This window comes from Suncus etruscus, chromosome 6 (genome assembly GCF_024139225.1).
Source record: "Suncus etruscus isolate mSunEtr1 chromosome 6, mSunEtr1.pri.cur, whole genome shotgun sequence".
NCBI classification, from domain to species: Eukaryota; Metazoa; Chordata; class Mammalia; order Eulipotyphla; family Soricidae; genus Suncus; species Suncus etruscus.
This window is the reverse complement of record NC_064853.1, coordinates 115,696,888-115,717,405: the sequence shown is the minus strand read 5'-3', so window position 1 is coordinate 115,717,405 and position 20,518 is coordinate 115,696,888.

The following is a 20,518-nucleotide window of genomic DNA, read 5'->3' as shown; positions in this document are numbered from 1 at the left end:
GTTCAGTTTTTCACTTATATGCAGAAATATAACATTTTATGCCTCAGTAACATACTTAGGAGAGAAGGTAAATTCTGGGGCATAGTCTACTTAGTATACTTACTGCACACACTGTTATTTTACCTTGTAGCATTATCTCAAAAACACTCAACCAGCTTAGAAAGAGCTAATGACCTATTCACTATTCTGTCAGTCACCCACTCAGTGGGCTTAACGAAGCTAATTTTTCATCTAGTCTTCCAGAAAATGGGAGAGGGACAAGCCTCTTCTCTGGAGGATTAAAGGGTTCTATCTCTGTTAACATTCTCAAGACTGTACCCCCAGCAAGTATAGTTAAGATACTCAATAAACAATTTCTCATATTCCTGACTTGGATTGATAGTGCAACATCTTATCAGCATGAGAAAAGCATGTGTGTTTTATGGTAATGAACAAAACCTTTTATTTCCCTGGGGTTGCAGAAAATTTGGCAGAGTTCGCATATACTTTTGTCAAAGAAGTCATTTCCCAGAATCAGTCACTGTAACTTTACAAAGTACTTTTTATGGTGGGAAATGAAGTCTGAATTTCACTCTCTTTTTTTTTTTTTTTTTCCGGTGCTCAGGGGTTACTCCTGGCTAAGCACTCAGAAATTGCCCCTGGCTTGGGGGGACCATATGGAACGCTGTAAGGCAGACACCTTACCTCTGGCGCCACCTCGCCGGCCCCTTAATTTCACTCTTAAAGCTGTTAGTCTTTGCTAACTCATTGCAAATTGAGCTATGATTATGAATATACAGGAGTCAAAGAGCCATGCAGTGAAGGCCTAAAGTTTTATTCCTATTAGAATCTCTGGTATATTTGGTGATAAGAAAACAATGTTCAAATCACTGCAGTTTCAAACTCTTGTCTTTGATTCTTAATCTCGGAGTCTCAGAACTGTAAGCATTCACAGTTTACATAAACACAAATCCAGCCTATGTAGGACATAACCTGTACTACACTATCTGGATCACATAGGGGGGCATATTTTATAAAAGGCCACTGGAGTTTAGTTGTAGGAAATGTAAGCACTATTTCTAAGAGTCAAATGGGCAAGAGAGCTTCCTGTGGCATTAAGTTTCACTGAAAAATTAGAATTTTACTGAGCAAAATGCATATACCCTTAGCATTGGATACATATAGACACAGGTAGAAGTTATTCTGAGGTTTTTGGTCTGCTGAAGTCAAGCCTTATTTTGCCTTCTCAATATTTATATCTTATAGAGGCTTTTCCTCTTCTAGCTTCCAGACTCCTGTCCCTTGCTGATGGATTTGAGAGGGAAGAAGTTTGAGAGAAAATCATGACTCAAGGACTGGCCCTGCTATGTGAAGGTTTTAGGAAAGACTGTGATTATGGCCTAAATGAGCTTGAGAATGAGTCATCCACATCTTTTGAATATCACAGAACTTAAAACTCTTGATGCACAGGTGAGCTCTACCCTCAGAGCTCTTATAAAGTCTGGGCTGGACTTTTTACAAAGGGAAGGCAATCGTATGTTATTTATCTAGAGAAAAAGTCACATCTCATGGAAATATTTGCATGATTTAAGAATAGCATTATTAATTTTCCCACTTTTATCTAAATTACTCTGGTCTCAGAAACTTCTTCCAGGAACTTCTGTCAAAGTTGTTAGATTTAGTAAATAAAAAAACTTAACATCAGTTTAATTTAGATTTCAGATGAACAGCAATAATTTTTAATGTGACAAAAATTTCTCAAATATTATCTAGAAAATGCTTGAATTAAAGAATTCTTCATGTCTGCATTTTCCTTTGGGACACCTGCATTGTATCCCTACCCTGTGCAGAATAAATTATATTATACTGCCTGATTTTTTTCCTCTGTTAATTATTTTCTTACTTTTTTATGGCCAGTTAGATTTTAAAGTTGAGTTTTGCACTGTATGGCGTCCCATAAGTGGTTCTTGGTATGGTTTGGTTTGTGATTATTAGGCAAATCAAAAAAATTTTTACTTAATGTAAATGTATTAGGTATTTATACAAAAAATGTCTAGATCCCATCTAGTATGTTTGTTTATCTTCTGTTTCTTTTTCTTTTACTGGACAAATTTTATCCTTTCATTTTTTTCTTTGCTTGCTGAATATAGTTTACATAAATTGGGGAGAAACACCAAAAGTTGTTTCTCAGTCAATTGGGAAGGCCAATTAATATCAAGAATATAATGCACCTGGTGTTCTGCTCTACTGGGAGTTACCTAGGTCATCCCGTGATTTCTGGGAACTTAAAGCCCTACATTCTAAGGACACCAAGAGATGCCTCTAATGATACTCAGGAATGCATGAGATTCTGATAATTAAAACTGCCCTAATCACTGTGTCCCAGATCCTAACTTACAAAATTTTTCTATGGGGTTGGGGAATTGGAATACATCTCACAGGCCTCAAGAAAATCATATTCTTCAAAAAGGCTCCCTTTCCTGGCTGATTGGCTTTTAGAGATCCTCAAAAGCTTTCTTACTCTGCACATATAGGTGTCTTCTAGCAGTGACATATGCAGGACATAGTTAAGCCATTTGACTAGGTTGAAGCAAAGTCTCTCAATTCCCTTGATGTTCCATTCTTATATGGAAATAGATGGAACTCACCTCAAAAACTTTGCTCACAGAATGTTCCTGTTTTTGAGAGGTCAGAGATGGCATTTTAAACCAATGTTACAAGATGCCATTAATATAAAACAAGAGACAAATATATTATAGTTTTTTGTTTCCTTTTGGGATATTATAAAACTAAAATGATAAGGTTAGTGTTACAGTTTTGTGTTATACACCTGTTTCCTAAAGCAAAGTTCTGCTCACCTTAGCACCTAAGAGTTTTCTGCCCAACTGTTGGTTGCTTATTCAAGACACTCCTATTTCCCTAGGAGCAAGTGTATATTAGCTTTAGATTTAGGGTAAACGATTTTAGTCTTTTCTGGAGAATGTATGTCTGTTTTTTTGTTATGATTTTATTTAATTTATTCATTTAATTACCTTTTATTAAATAATACTATAATTCTGCATAATTATTTATAAAATTTTATAAATACATACGATAATTTAATAATAATTAACAATTAATAATAATTTATAAATATAAATATAAACATGTATGTTCATTGATGTCTGCTCAATTAGTTTATGCTGATATAATTATAAGACTAATATTTCTATCAGTTTTTTTAGCAAGCAAGTCTCTCATTTTCTGAAGAGTTTCCTGTGCATGTCAGAACATAGTTTCAACACTCCATTAGTTTACAAATAGCCTTTAGTCTTTGTTTCCTTCTGAAACAGAATATTTAGATTATCCAGTTCACAGTTGAGTGTCTTTTCATATTCTTCTGAAACATGTCCAGAGTCTTGTATATGTTTGTAGATTTCTCAAATCCAAACAATATACCATGATTATTAAAGATATCTCATTCCTTATATCTTCCTTCGGAGGTTATGACCAGTCTATTGTATTTCCTAATTGATACTATTTTAGTAGGGGATATTCCTGACTCTGTGCTCGGAAATTACTCCTGGTAGGCTCAGGGAATCACATGGGATACTGCAGATCGATCCTAAATTTGCCATGTGGAAGAAAATGCCCTACCTGCTGTGCTATTGTTCTAATCTCTAAACTTAAACTTTTTCAAAAGACAAATTCCATGATTCAAAAATACCGTCTATATTTACCTGAATATATAAAAAATACTAGCTTAATAGAATATTTGCTCAAGTATAGTAATAAAAGTATTATTCATAACGACCACAATACAGATTCAACCTGAGAGCCCATCAGCATATCTCCACAAAAGAACACAGATTACAACTTTGAAATTGAAAAGATGAAATCACTCCTTTAGGGACAAAAGAAATAAAACTGGAGAAAAGCATGATAATTAAAATAAAGAAAAAATGAACATTGAGGCTATTACTGGGTGGCTTCACTTATGGAATATGAATTACTGAGCAAAGAACTAGCAAGAAGCAAAATTAAGTACTGGGTTAGAAAAATATGCTTAGCATTATCAAGAAAGAGAGGTGGGGTGTAAGAATGAACAGAGGAGTCTTCTTTGTAATGAGATTGCACTGAAGCTTTTGCAGAAGTGATAAGTATACAACTATAGAATTATGAATAAAAACCCTTGAAATTCCATTATAATGTAAACCTATAGAACTGCCCATTAGCCATGAGCCTGTTGACTAAACTAAGAAATGTAAGTATGAAATAAAAGAAGCGGAACAAAAAAGAACTCAACACTAGCAGCAATCAAGAACCATAAAATACTAAAATTAAAAAGAATCACAAGTTCAGCATCAGAACTGAATGGATTCACAGAATTCATCTTGCTAGCCCAGCTACTTCAGAGAATCAGATGTCTTATTTTTAAATTCTAGAATTTACAGAGATTACAAGAAACCAAGTCCTATTGATGATGGGAAACCTATAATCACTATCCTGAAAACAAACATTCAGGCTATAAATTGTGACATGAGTTAGAGCAATTTCACATTATGATATATTTAAATTATATTCATGATTAGTGTTACACTAGGATTACATAATTTACTATTTCTAAATCTTGTTTCAGGATCTTTAAAAGAAAGAAATACTTATCTCTCAATAGCAGGCAGGATAACCTGAATAAAATTGGCTAGGTATATCTGGTGTCAATAACATTTCTCTGATCTAAATTGTTGGATGATGTTTTGGTCAAGAATACAATCATAAAAATTAGCTTGCTTAAAATAGCTCAAAATGACAAACTCCTTACCCCACTCACTGCCCCTTGACCTGCCTCATTTGAACTTAATTCTGCAAACCAAGATTTTTAATAATAGAAGACAAATTAGGTAGACATCATTCTTGTGAGTCCTTAATCATTCTTTTGAGTCCTTAATCAGAAGTCAGATATAATTTGTAGAAATCTGGGGATAAAATTACTTTGATGGGAGTAGTTTCTCTCCCTGGAGCTCTAGCCAAAAATCAAAATTAATTGATCTTTAGGGAAAGGCATCCTGGATCTTTATGTGCTCCTGGAATGTTTTGGGACTTACTGGGTGACCAACAACAAATGAGCAAGGACAGTGAAGACCCCATATTCTTGTTCATGAGAGGGGACATCTTAATTGTGTCTTTTTTGCCCTGCTCTAGGTTTTAAACACAGTAACCTGACTTTTTTTTATCATCAGATGAACAAAACAGTCAGATTTACAGAGTGAACGTTCTCCAAAGTCTGTTCCCTATCTCAAACTACACTTGAGACTACAAGGTGCAATTATGCTGTTTCATTGACCTAAACCAAACCAGACTGGAGAGGTCATGCTTACCCACTCGTTGTTGCAATAAGATTTTGCTAACAGCCAGATATCCTGGGTTTGTGATAGAGGTGAGATGTGAATATGACTCATGAAAACAAAAAATTACAGGCCAGGAAATATTTCCATGGGATTCCCACGTTATGTGGGAAAGTGCTGAGCACACTGTGAAAATTAGCCATCTGTATAATTTCTATATTGTTAGTGATTGGCTCATGTATGCAAGCTAAATATTTAGGTTGTTAGCAATTACACCCACACAACAAGAGCTACCAGGACTGCTCACATCCTATATATCCATTGTTAGCAGTTGACTAATTTTATTTTATTTAAATTGTAATATCCAATTTGTAGCATATGTTCAGTATGAAGTAAATAAAGCAGATAAGCTTTAAAAGCACTGTGTCAATTCACATTTTAGAGCTAGCTATCTGCTTTAAAATTGTTTTTAAGGTTGCTTTAAGATTGTCAAAAATTAAATGATGGGCTTATTTTATATTAATTTTTTATATTAAATCTATTTTAATTTTTAAGTTTATTTTTTAAAAACTGTCTAGTTTTTGTCTTTGTTTTTGTTTTGGAGCTACACCCAATGGTGATCATGTGTTGCTCCTGGTTTTACACTCAGAAAATACTCCTAGTGGGCTTGGGGTACTATCTAGGATGCCAAGGATTGAACTGGGTCTATTGTGTGAAAGACAACTGCCTAACTCACCATATTCTCATTCCAGCCCTAACTTTATAACTTTTAATTCAAAAGTTGAAACCTGTATTGTAGTCTTTTGACTATTTTTATTTCTAGAATACTTAAAGTTTTGGTAATATTTCATTATAAATATTGGCAGGTATAATAGTAGGTTAATAAAAAATCTAAATTTATGTTGTTTTCTCTACAAATTTAGGACACTAAAATGTGTCAAATCATTTTTATAATAGTCTAATATTAAGTATTTCCATTGCTAAGTTGTGATCATTGCTTTAATCTATAATGCCTGCGTAGGCTTTGTTTCAAATTTATTTTTATTATGGATAAAGTGGGTAAGTACATTTTCTTTACTGTTGGAAATTCATTTTACTGGTATTCTACAAATAAAACTGGCTAAGTTGCCAAGCCCAGTGAAATTTACATGAAATTCACAGAATCTCAACTATCATCTGATCCAAATCTAAATTTAAGAATGAGTATCAAATTAAAATCTATTCAATTTTGAAAGTTTATTTATATGTATTTTTAATGTATAGAATTATTTTCTTTCTTACTTCTTTAAAAATATTTTTTATTTAAACACCTTGGTTACAAACATGATTTTGGTTGGGTTTCAGTCATATACGATGACACCCCCCCATCACCAGTGTAACATTGCCATCACCAATGACCCAAATATCTCTCCTCCCCTCCCCACCCCTACCTGTACTTTAGACAGGCTTTCTATTTCCCTCATATATTCTCATTGGTAGGATAGTTCGCAATGTATTTATTTCTCTAACTAAACTCATCACTCTTTGTGGTGAGATTCATGAGGTCGGCTGTAATTAATAAATGTTTGGAGATTTTGGGCCATTCCTGGTGGCACTTAGGGATTACTCCTGGCTCTGTAATCAGAAATCACTCCTGGCAGGCTTGGGGGGCATATGGGATTTTGGGAATCAAACCTATGTTGCTCAGTGCAACACAAATGCCCTACCAGCTCTGCTATTGCTCTAGCCCCTGGAAGTATTTTCTGTGCAAACAGTGGGGAATATGATTGGAATCAAAGTCATAGACAAATTTAAGCTTCTTTTGATACAGTCATGGCTCCCACTTGGGGCTCTTCATCCACAGGATAATTCCACTGATTCATTATTGATTCCACTATTGATTCCATAGTCTTCTACTGCATAGTACTCAGCAAACACTCAGTAATATTTACTGAGTAAAATTAGATGCTTGGTGATTTCCTCTTCTTTTTTTGTTAAGTAAAATAGATTTATTTGTGGAAATATGAAGGGTGGAAGTACTTTAGGTTGAGGTATGGGCAATTTCATGTTTTAAATGTATCAATTGGTGTTAAAAAAACTGAAGAGGTTTCGGAAACGTAGCACAGAAAGAAGTGTGCTTGCCTTGTACACAGCTGAATCAGACTCAATTACTGGCACATTATATGGGTCTTTGAATCCCATCAGGTATGTATCTCTGGGCACAGAGCAAGGTCCTGAGTACTGTTGGTGTGCCCCCAAATAAAAAAGAAACCAAAAAACACATGAAAACTAATAATAAAATAAAGAAGGAGGGATACTAGGAAGGGCTATTTAGCAATTAACTACCAAAGGACAAACTTACTCTGCTGTATGTTGTAGTGACCCCCTTGTGTTAAAAAAGTAGCTTCCACTAAAGAATATTTATCTTGTTTGGGGGTTTTGAGCCCATAAAGAGGTGTCTGAGGCTAGGTATGCAGAGTTTACCTCTGTATCTGTGCTCAAAGGTCACTTGTGATGGGTTTTGGGGATCATATGTAGTGCTGGCAATCTAACCCAAGTAGACCACACACAAGGAAAGTGCCATTTTCTCTGTACTATTACTCTGGCCTCACCAGGGAATAGATTTAAAAGTTCCATTTAATCTGAAAAAAAAAAAGAAAACAACAACAAAAAAACAAAAAACAATGTTGGTGAGGCTGTGGTGAGAAAGGAACCCTCACCCACTATTGGGAATGTCATCTAGTTTAACCTCTACGGAAATCAATATGAAGATTTCTCCAAAAAATAAAAAAAGAACACTCATATGATCTAGCAATATCACTTTTTGGCAGCTACCCCCTAAATACAAAAACATTAAATTTGAGAGGATATATGTACACCTATTCATTTCTGCACACAGTACCATAATAAAAATATGGAAGCAACCCAAAGCAAAACTACAGATGAATGGATGAGGAAGTTGTGCTATATATATATGCCCAATGGTATATGTATAATATACAGTTCTAAGAAAGAATAAAACTATGCAATCTGCCTCATGCTTAGAACTAGAGGATATCATGTTGAGCAAAGTCAATCATAATTCAGATTGTTATCCCTCATATGTGGGGCTTAAAGATACACTGCAAGGAAGGCAGCAAGAACAATGGAACTGATCCATACAATTGAGTTGTGGAGGACAAGAGAGAGGGAAAGGAGGTAGAGTGGTGATTGGTATAGTGTTGGAATTATGCCCATGAGTAGCCATTCATAATTAATAAATAATTTTCAAAGTGCTACTCAGGGGAGAGTACTAGTACAACAGATATGTCCTTATATTTCATGCAGTGAGCCAGAATTTTTATCCCCAGGACCTCATATGTCAGTAGAAAACCCTGAGTACAGAATCAGGATTATGTCCTGTTTGTCAGGTATGATCCCGCCCCCACAAGGCCCCAAAATAAAAATTTTATTCAAATCAGTTTTAAATTAGTCCATTAATAATTTAGATAATAAAGCAAAGTTTCTTCTACATTGAATGTATAATTTCCTATTTAGTTATTTTGTACAATATATATTGGTTCTAGGGATGCTCAAACCATTAATTTATAAGGAGAAATTTTTTTACCCTTTTTAAATCTGAAAAATAATCTTACCAAATTTACCAAATAGGAGCATTTTACTTTAGCATAGTGGAGAAATTTAATAAAATATTTTTGTGTGTGTGAATAGTTTCTCCTACTGTGTGGGTGGCTTTTGTATTCTAGTCTCTATTTTCTTTGAGGTGCAGGAGATTCTTAGCTTAATATAGTCCCATTTGTTTATCTTTGCTTCCACTTGTTTGGAGAGTGATATTTCCTCCTTGAAGATGTCTTGAGTCTCAGTGTCATGGTTTACCTATATGTTATTCTATATACCGTATAATTTCAGGTCTGATATCAAGGTCTTTAATCCATTTGGAATTGACCTTTGTGCATGGTATTAGTTGGAGGTCTGAGTTTGCTTTTTGGCATGTGGCTGACAAATTGTGACAACACCATTTGTTGAAAAGGCTTTCCTTGCCTTTCCTTTGCCTTTCTTGCCCCTTTATCAAAGATTAGTTGATTGTATGTCTGGGAACATTTTCTGAATACTCAAGTCTATTCCACTGATCTGAGGGTCTGTCTTTATTCCAATACCATGCTGTTTTAATGACTATTGCTTTGTAATACAATTTAAAGAAAGTGATGCCTTCCGTATTCCTTTTTCCAAGGATTTCTATAGCTATTCATGGTGTTTATTGTTCCAAATTAATTCAAGAGTGTTTAATTCACTTCTTTAAAGAATGTCATGTGTATCCATTAGATAAGGGGCTGACAGAACTAACAAGAAATAACATCTAATTCCATCAAGAAATGAACACTTTCTCAAAAAAGAAATACAAATGGCCAAAAGGCACATGAAAAAAATGCTCCACATCAATAATCATCAGGGAGATGCAAATCCAAACAATGAGGTACCATCTCACACCATAGAAACTGGCACACATCACAAAGAACAAGAACAATCAGTGCTGGTGGGGATGTGGGAGAAATGAAGGCTCATTCACTGCTGGAGGAAATGTAGATTAGTCCAGTCTTTATGAAAAACAAACAAAAAAAAGGTTTTTTTTTCTTCAAAAAAAACTGGAAATTGAGCTCCCATTTGATCCATATATCCTAAGGATATACCCTAGGAATACAAAAATACAATTCAAAAATGCCATCCTTACACTTATATTCATTGCAACACTATTTATAATAGCCAGAATCTGGAAACAGACAACAGATAAATGACTAAAGAAAATGTGGTACATACACAATGGAATAGTATGCAGCTGTCAGGAGAGATGAAGTCATAAAATTTTTCTATACATGGATGGACATGGAAACTTTTATGCTGAATTAAATAAGTCAGAGGAAGAGAGAGACACAGAATAGTCTCACTCATCTATGGGTTTTAAGAAAAATAAAAGACGTTATTATAATAATGCCCAGAGACAATTGAGATGAGGGCTGGAAGGACCGGCTCATGATATGAAGCTCACCACAAAGAGTGTTGAGTGCAGTTAGAGAAATAACTACACTGACAACTACCATGACAATGTCAATGAGTGAGAGAAGTAGAATGCCTGTCTCTATACAGGCAGGGGGAGGAAGGAGGGAGTTGGGGGACATTGGTGATGGGAATATTGCACTGGTGAAGAGGGGTGTTCTTGTTATGACTGAAAATCAATTACAATCATGTTTGTAATTATGGTGCTTAAATGAAGATATTATTTAAAATATTTTTGTGTGTTTCTTCTTTAAATAAAAGTAAAGTCTACTACGGGCATAAGGCATATAAAGTAAAATCAAAATGCATTCTGTTTAATTTTGGTTCTAGCTCCTTCTTTTTCTCTCTTTTTTCTGGGGGGGGGTCATACTTATGGTGCTCAGGATCACTCCTGTTTAGTGCTCAGGAATGATTGCTGACCAACTTGTGGAGGGCATATGGATGAACAGGATATGACCCCAGGCATATGACTAGGATCATCCCTGGTCAGTTGAGTGCAAAGGAAGTATTCTATTTGCTGTATCGTGTCTCTGACACCTCAAGCTCTTTTTTTTTAAATCCCAGATTGTTTTATTGAAGTTCATTAAAAAAATCTGATGGTGATTTGATAATTAAACTACTTTCAAGATTTCGATTTGCAGTCTCTTTGTTAAAATGTTGTTGAGAAAATAGGATGGTTTGTCTATCAATTAATTTTTGTTGGGCTTCTTTTCCTCATTTTAAAAATAGTAGTAAATATGTATTGCTTGTATGCATTATAATTAATCAGGAAAGAACCCCAATAAATGTCATCTCACAAAATGGATTTAGGCTATGAGTGCTATGCCAGGTTCCCATCCTATCAGCGGTGTGAGAAAATTTCCCAGGGTGTTTCAGGGCTGGGAACCTGCTGGGAGCTAAAACCTGCCGTGCAGCTTTGTCACCTGGCCACCTGGGCCAGCCCTCAGAACCCAGGCTTGAAGCTCACCTCTCTAGGCCTTGTCCCCTAGACAGTTTTCCCACACAGGCTCCTGACACTTGGCTTCTTAGTGATTGTGAAACCTGTTTATTGAATGTGTTTCCCAGTGAGCTGTGGATTATGCATTTCCCATGGAGCCCTGCCCTTTCTGTGAGGGTGAATAATTAGTTCATAGGGTCTAATTTTACTGCCAAACCCTAAATGCTTTCACTTTTTAAGAGTTGCTGGGCACTGAGGATTCCAGAGCTGGGATAGGGGTAATGCTCTTGGAATCAGATATAATTTGATGGTCTCATCAGGGGTAAATTTTTGTGATGAAAATAAGTATGCTTCACATATCTGTGTAAGGTGAGAAAGGACTAAGTAATGGCCACTTGCTTGAACCACGGGCCTCTTCTACTCAGTGTCAATCTTATTAGACCTGTGTGAGGTCATCTTTGTTTCCCTGAGTTCATTGTGGTCCCTGATGTAATCTTTCATCATGTAAAAATGTGTAAATATGTGTAAAAATGTGTAAATAAACTCCTCATTTTTGTGGAATTTAAAAAAAATATATTCAAAACTTACATATAGCTGAGTTGAGAAAAATGTACTGAGTTGAACATAGGTTAATTAACCTTAAAGAGAGCAAAGACATTTCTTAGCTAATCAGTGTTAGCGTGATATACTTTGCCTTTTTGCCTTTTTTCCTTGTATCTTTATTTTCCAGCCATTAATAAATACAGGTTTTGAGACAGAAAACAAAAGGCTGCAATGAACTATCAGTTTTATTTATTTTTAATTGCAAATAATTCTATATTTATTTCAGAAAAGAGGTATTGAGTAATGATGTGAGCATTCTTTTTTTATAATAATTCCTTTATTTAAACACAATGGTTACAAAACCGTTCATACTTGGGTTTCAATCATAAAATTTACACCACCCTTCATCAATGTAACTTTTCTACCACCAATGTTCCTTATAACAAAACTTCCAGTAGACTGTACATTGATGATTTGGGTTTTTCTATTAAACAAAATCTGGACTCTACAAGGCTGCCTGTCTCTGAATGAAGAATGCTCTTGGGAAGGGAGGCAAGATGAAGAATTGTGGAGAATAACAGGAATAGATGATTCTTCTAGAACAATGAGCACATAAGTAAACTAAATTTATGACACTGGAAAAGTAGTAGGTCTCTTATTCCTTTGTTCATTTAAACTTTGCAATATATCATTTTTAATAAAAAGCAATACATTTATGAAGATAAATTTGAATGTATTTTTTTTACTAGAAACATGATAAACAAACAAAAAAAAGGATCAGTTTTCTCACACTGTCTTATTGTTTTTCACTTGTTTGATGATAGGCCTTATGGTTACTCATTTTTCTTTTTTTCCCTTTTTTCCAGTTAGTCAAATTTGGATGTGAGGGTTACTAATTTTTCTAAAAAAAAAAAAAAGTAAATAACTTGCATGTAATTGTACTAATACTGGTACTTATTTCATGAGAAATTAAGATGTTTTCCATGAATATCTTTTGTTTTCGATTCTCCTGTAACCTCCAGCGAGAAGTTGGTTTCACTCATTTTATTGTATTTGTTAAAAATACGATTTTTTTCAAAATTTGTTCATGTGAAGCATGAACATACCACTTTGTAGCATCAAGTCTTTGATAGCTTATTTATTTACTATTTAAAAAATTAAATTCTTGCCTTCAATTTTATTTATTAATGTTTAATATAGTTAAACTAGTGTTTAAAGTTTAGAATAGTTTAGGTAAAAATTATTGCAGACTACTACCATCTAAGTGTGCCTGGTATTATACCACTATTTTATCACTTCTGTTCAAATACTCATTGCTCCTCATCCTTACCCCCAATTATTTGTGAAATAAGTTTTGTAATCTAGTGTCAAAAGATTGTCATTGTTTGAGTCTATCTATATTTTTTGTTTTTTTAATCTTTATATTTCACAGATGAGTATGATCACCCAATATTTGTCATTCTCACTTTGCTTTATTTTTTTGACATGATACCCTACAATCCATCTATATTGCAGCAAGCTTCATGGCTTATTCTTTTTGTATGGCTGCATAATGTTCCATTATGTATATATAGGTCACAATTTATATACCTATTCATCTGTCATTGGATATTTGGGCTATTTTCATATCCTGGCTATTGTAGTAAGCATTAAAACGAATATAGGTGTTCTAATATTTTATAGGATTTTTTATGTATTAGAATCACTAAGACATATGGGATTTCTATTCTTACTTTTTTTGCAGAAATCTCTATAATGTTTACCACAGAGGCTGAACCAGATGATATTTACTCAACAATGCATAAGTGTTCATTTTTCATTGCATCTGTCAATGCTGGTAATTTACAGTCTTTTATATTTATGCTATTCTCATGGGTGTGAGATGACACTTCATTTTTATTTTGAGATGCATATTTCTGATCATAGTTAAAATATGTTTTCATATGTCTGATGACCAGATCTGTGTCTTCTACTGGGAAGAGTCTGTTCATCTCCTCTTCTAATTATTGATGTGCTTATTGATTGGTTAATTTTTTGTTGTTGAGCTTTATGAGTGCTTATTTTATCTTGGATATCAGCATTTTATGTGTTTGAGAGTGTTTCTTCTTCAATTTCACAGAAGAGCCTGTAGAATATTATAGTATTTCTCTTTAAAGGGTGAGCAAATTTATATTCAATCAAAATGAGCCTGGGCTTTTGATTTGGGGAAAACTTTTATTACCACTCAATTTCCTCAATAGTGATAGGTCTGTACACTAATTACAGAATACAGAAGACTGATTACAACTGTGATGGGATAGAACTTTTAGAACTGTAAAGACTCTATCCTAGACTTTGTTCCATGATCTGTGCAAATACCAACATCTCTAGCTACACAGGCTTAATTATTATCAGCCACAACTGAGCGGAAAGTTTCCTGGCTCCATAAAAAACCTTGAGGTTCAATAATGAGAGTGTATGGAGCCTATAGTTATTCCAATGACAGTATGCTTTAGGGGCAGAGAAACCCTGTATCTCTTAGGCCAAGGGAATTCCCTTTCTAATTTCACAATACATACTGTGCCTATGAAAATAAAAGGCACAAAACCTTGCCACACTAACACTTCTTTACTCTTTTTTCTTTTCTTTTTTCCTTCTTTTTTATTCTTGTAGTTGTTATTTTGTTGTTTTTTTGTTGTTGTGCTTCTTTGTAGTTGCTGTTTTTTATTTTTGTTATGTTTTTTTTTCTTTTGTTCCTATTTTCTTTTAAATTGATATTTATAGCCTCTAGACGGACTTCTCTCAGTTTTTTCCCCAACAAAACCACATAACTTGATATTCTTGTTCTGCCTCATAAATTTAGGGGGAAAAATGGATGGTACCAGGACAAAACAGTCGTATGAACGTTGAGTGGAAATAAAAAATGATCAGACTTAATCACCAAACCCAAAGTCAATGACAACAGAATCAATACCCAATCTACAACAAGCTATACACAGAGGGAACCAGTTACACTAGCAGTTCAGGGGGTAAATGAGCTCATTGTACATTCTATGCATTTCCACTCTGAACACAATTTCAGAGAAATTACATAGGAGATTAATACTGAAATTAAACATATATTACTATGAATTCTATCGTTTCTAAAAGCTTTTTGTAGAGTGTTTGGAATTTTCTTAATATAGTTCTATGCCAGTCACAGTGAGAACTTAATTTCTTCCATTCTTATGTGGATGCCTTTAATATATATATATATATATATATATTTTTTTTTTGCCTAATTGTTATGGCAAGTATTTTTAGTTTCATCTTGAATAGAAGTGGTGAGCATACTTATCTTGTACCAGATCTTAGAGGAAAGATTTTTAGTTTTTCCCCATTGAGTATAATGTTTTCTGTGGACTTTGGTAAATGGTTTTGAGTATATTGAACAAAGGTCCTTCCATTTCCATTTTGTTGAGTTTTTAATCATAAAGTGATGCTGTAGTTTGTCAAATGTTTTTTTTTCTGTATCTATCGATATGATCATATGATTTTTCTTTTTTTATAAATATTTATATGGCTTATATATTTGTTGACTTCCATATGTTAAGCCATCCTTAACATGGCATCTCTGTGATGAATTATAATTTTGGTGTATCTCCATCTCCAAATAGAGTTGTTGGATTCTATTTGCTAGTTTTATGTTAAGATATTTGATTATGTGATCATCAAGGATATTGACCTCTAACTCTCTGATTTAAGATTTGTTTTTGTTGTTGTTTTTTATTTATTTATTTTTCTTTGGGCCACACCTGTTTGATGCTCAGGGGTTACTCCTGGCTAAGCATTCAGAAATCGCCCCTGGCTTGGGGGGACCATATGGGACACTGGGGGATCGAATTGCGGTTCTTCCTTGGCTAGTGCTTGCAAGGCAAGACACCTTACCTCTAATGCCACCTCACTGGCCCCTGATTTAAGATTTCTAATGTGCTTTTGGTATCAGGGTAATGTTAGCTTCATAGACACTAGAAGTGTTTCTGTTTTTTTTTTTTTTTTTTTTTTTTTTTTTTAATTTCCTGAAAGATTCTACAAAAGGATTGGCAGTAGGTTCTCTTTAAAAGTTTGAAAGAATTCACTAGTGAATCCTTCTGGGTCTTGGATTTTGTTTTTGGGAAGTCTTTCGATTTCCATTTCAATTTTCTCAATCATAATAGGTTCAGCTATTCCATACCATCTTGAGTCTACCTTGATAGTTTATAAGAATCTAAGAATTTATCCATTTCTTCCATGCTTTCCATCCGTTTCTGCCTGCTTTAGGTTCATTTTGTTGGTCATTTTCCAATTTCTTAATCTATGCTATTAAGTTATTTATGTAGGCCCTTTCTTTCATCCTGAAGAATGCTTACAAGGCTATAAAATTTTCTCCTTTTTGGGTGGCCACAACTGGCAGTACTTAGGGGTTACTCCTGGCTTTACATTTAGAAATTACTCCTGGTAGATTAGGGGGACTATATTGGATGCTGAGGATCAAATTCGGGTTGGCCACATGCAAGGCATGTTTTACCCACTGTGCTGTGCTGTTGTGAAACACCTGTAAAATCACTTTAATTTTTCTTTCACCTTTTCTGAGTTAATTAGCACAAATACACTTAATTATGTCAACCTGACCGTGAGGTGATTTATGTTAAACTCTGGCTAATAAAAGTAGTAGGGAATGTACCAGTGAAGGTTGGCTGGCTCAATAAATTCCAAGAATCTGCTTAATGCTTCCCTGGTCAAAATGCACCTTTTCCTGTGACTTTGTCTGATTTCTGGTGTGAAACTCCAAGTTGAGAACCAACCCCCTCCCCCACAGAATTAACCCCACAATGTGCCATGGGCTGTTCACTTGGGGATCTCTTAGTTGTTACAGCTGGGGCATCCAGAATATGGATGCATGCACTGTCATTCCTGGGAACTTCTCAGCAATGATGCCTATGACAGTTGCTCTTCATGGGAGTTTTCTTGCTGACTCTGTGTGACCCCAATGTTTTTTATGTTGATTTTTTGTATTTATCCCAAAGTTCTATGGTCTGTTTATTTTGAGACTTCTCCCTATTTCTGCTGTTTGGAAATTTTATAAAACTCACCTTTGAGCTTACCAAATCTGTCCTTCTGTCAGTGTTATTCTGCCTCCAGTGAGTTTTTCACCTCATCTATCATGTTTTTCAGTTCTGTCATTTCTGTTTGAGCTTTTCTCATTTTCATTCATATCCTCTTGATTCTTTTTCGTTTTGTTTGTTTGTTTGTTTTTTGGTTAACACCCAGCAGCGCTCAGGGTTTACTTTTGGATTTATGCTCAGAAATCACTCCTGGCAGGCTCGGGGGACTATATGAGATACCGTGATTTGAATCACCATCCCTCTGCATGCAAGGCAAATGCCCTTCCTCCATGCTATATCTCTGGCTGGTTGGTTGTGTATTTCATGGTTTCTTTGAATTCCTTGAAACATCCTCAATACTTACCCTTTAAAATCCTTTTTTTAGTGGCAGATGCTAGTTAAAGTCTTCAGAATAATGATCCTCATTCACTCAGCATGGTAGAGTTTTGCACTGCTTTCCCATTGTGATCATTGCAGTGTGATGGTATTTTTTGGTGTGTTGTGGTGGGGCATATTGAATAGAAAAAATGTCTGGCCATGGAGTGAAGTGGAGTGTGCTCTTTTGGGGGCACTATGAATTGAAGTGAGAATGGCTCTTCTGATTCTCAAAGAGGATCCCACTGCCAATCTGTCTGTTTGACTCAGTTTATTTGAATTGTTTGGATGAGCAGATCCCAGCTGGGGTAATTCGAATACCTCTCACCTTATCCTAGTACTTTTCTTTCTCTGGGGCCACTGTGATGCTGGTCTGTCTGTCTATATTCATTTCTTGGATGGTGTGAAGATTGATTTCTCTGGGGATCTCTCAGGGATCTCTTAGCACAATTCAAGCAGCAATGTCAGCTCCACAAGACTGAATTTATTCAGAAAGAAGTTTCCTCCTCCTGCCGCTTAGCCTTTTGTGGAAATGGCTGAATTGTACAGGGGTGAATTTCATATTCAGAAAGCCTCCCAACCAGGACTAAGAGAACAAAGGAGCTGCCCATGCATGGAAGAGCCCCACCCCAGAAACATAGTGCTAGGGGCCTGGTGAAAGACTGGATCTGACTGTTTTTTTTCTGTCTGATTCCAGGATCAGCACCTGGAAGCTAGTGTCAACTATTGGGCAGTAGTGATAAGTGGCCATATGGGCATGGCCACATTGGTGGCAAGTTCTGTTTCTTATGGATCCCCTTAAACATATATATATATATATTTATATATATATAATTATGTACACATATACACTTAATAAATATACACATATACACATGCACACATTATATACTCACAAACTCACATGTACTCACTTATAAATGCTAACACTCAGACATGTATTCACGCAAACATATATGCATATTAACACATAAACACATACATACACACATGAATGCATACATTCACACATATATTCAGATTTAGTCACACATACACAGCCACACACACTCACATGTATGTTCACACATATTCACACACATAAACAGTGCATCTAGACATACATGCAATCACATACTCACATCTATATATACTCACATTCACACACACACACACTGTGCCTTCCCACCAATCCATGAAAGAGAGAATATGGATATATGTGTGTATCCTGAAAGAAGGGGAGAAATTTATTGAGTGAGAACACGAGAAAATATAGTGTGTTCTGTGGCTTGCATGGACCCCATAGAAAATAAAAGACTCTAACATTTCAATTGGGTTCAATTTAATTCTCCCATGAAAGACATAGTTTCTCAGATGCCCTTTTAAAAAACTTTTAAGTTGGAAACATGTCTCATTTCTCTGTACTTCCCGATCTGGCTCTTGCCTAACTCTACAGACTTAAACAGGCACTCAGATCAGGAGAATAAGGCAAAAATATTTACATATAATCCTTTAAAGCATCTTTTTTAATTTTTGCTTGTTTGTTTTGGGGCAATACCAAGTTGCTCTCGGGGGTTACTTGTGGCTCTGGCAGGCGAGGACAGGAGTGATAGGCTGAGAACCATGCATCTGACAGATAGAAACTGACCAGGGAGGCAGAAATTGACCAGGCCCTTCAGGCAGAGCTCACACAGCGGCTCTGCTATTACTGGGCGGGGACAGGAGCTATCTGTAGGGAACCATGTCATGTGACAGGAAGGGGGAGGGGCATATTGATACAGGCCCAGACCTCCATCATACTTTCTGAAAGGTTAAGGGTGAGGAGAAACTTTGCTGCGGTTGGGCAAGGTGGAAGAAACCTACACCTTCAAGTAGGTAAAGTGAGGGAGGAGTTTTGAGGGCTGGGCCAAATCTCAAAACCGCAGCCCTCATACCCACCTAGAGTCACACTCTGGAGAAGGGATTAGCCCCACGCCACACGTGGCAAAGGAGGACTGAAATCTGAAGGCAGTATACTCCAAACCAAACTACCAAATGCAAAGAAATATGGGTAAACTAAGGAAGACACTAACAATTGGGGATACGGAGAGAAATCCTAGCATATTTCCAAGCCCACCAAAACACTCAGGCCCAATAGATGAGGACCTAAAATAAACAATGCAGGCCAGGGCAATAGAAATCAAAGAATCACTAGCTAGCAACTTCAAGAAATCCATAGATGAACAAAACAACCAACTCAAAGAAGAACTGTCACAGAACATGAGAGATTCCATACAAATGGAATTAAAGGAAATAAAAAACGTCCTAGCAAGCCATAGTAGCAGAATTACACAGTTGGAGAATCACATAGAAGAACTTGAAGAAAAAATTATAAGCAAAAATGACAAAGATGCCAATAAGAAAATAAAAGGTAAAGCATTGGAAGAAAAAGTTAGATATTTAATGAACAAAGACAAAAGAAATAATCTATGGATTGTAGGAATACCAGAAGGAGAGAAAAGAGAAAAAGGGGAAGAACAAGTGGTCAAGGAAATAATAGCAGAAAACTCTCCCAGAAGCTCCAGTACAAATCCAGGAGGTGAAAAGAGTTCCTAATAAAATAGACCTAATAAAATAGTAATCCAAATGGCAAAAAACAAACAAAACAAAACAAAAAACAGAAACAAAACAACAAAAAAGAGAAAGATGAACTCCTTATAGCAATATGGGAGAAGAAGTTACTTCTGGCAGTCTTGGGGAACCATGTGAGATCCTGGGAATCACACCTGGTTCAGACTCTTGCAAGGCAAAAGCGATCCCCACTGTGCTATCACTCCAACCTCCAAAGCATCTTCTTTGAAGTGGATGTTTCAGCGTTTGACAAGGAAAGCTTTACAGTTTAAGAGAGTCTTTATCTTAAGGACTTTTTTTTATCATAAAATACAGATTAGTTAACATTAAAAAAGGAAATTAGGCTCTGTGTGTGAATTGAATCTGTTAGGCTTGTTAAGCAAATGGAACATTCCCTTATATGATATTCTCAATCCATCATGTTTACTGTTCTTTCTACTTCAAAAGAAACTCCTAGAAGGGAGAGTTCTCATTACTCACTATCCCTTAGTGCTCCTTTCCCCAAAAGTTCTATCAGTCCCCAGGACTCGAGGGTTCCTCTGCAGAACTTGTGGTAAGTTTCAGATTAGTGTAATTGCACTATGGACAAAGAACTGCTTTACTAAAACTTATTAGCAGTCAGAGTAGTGAGTTGACCA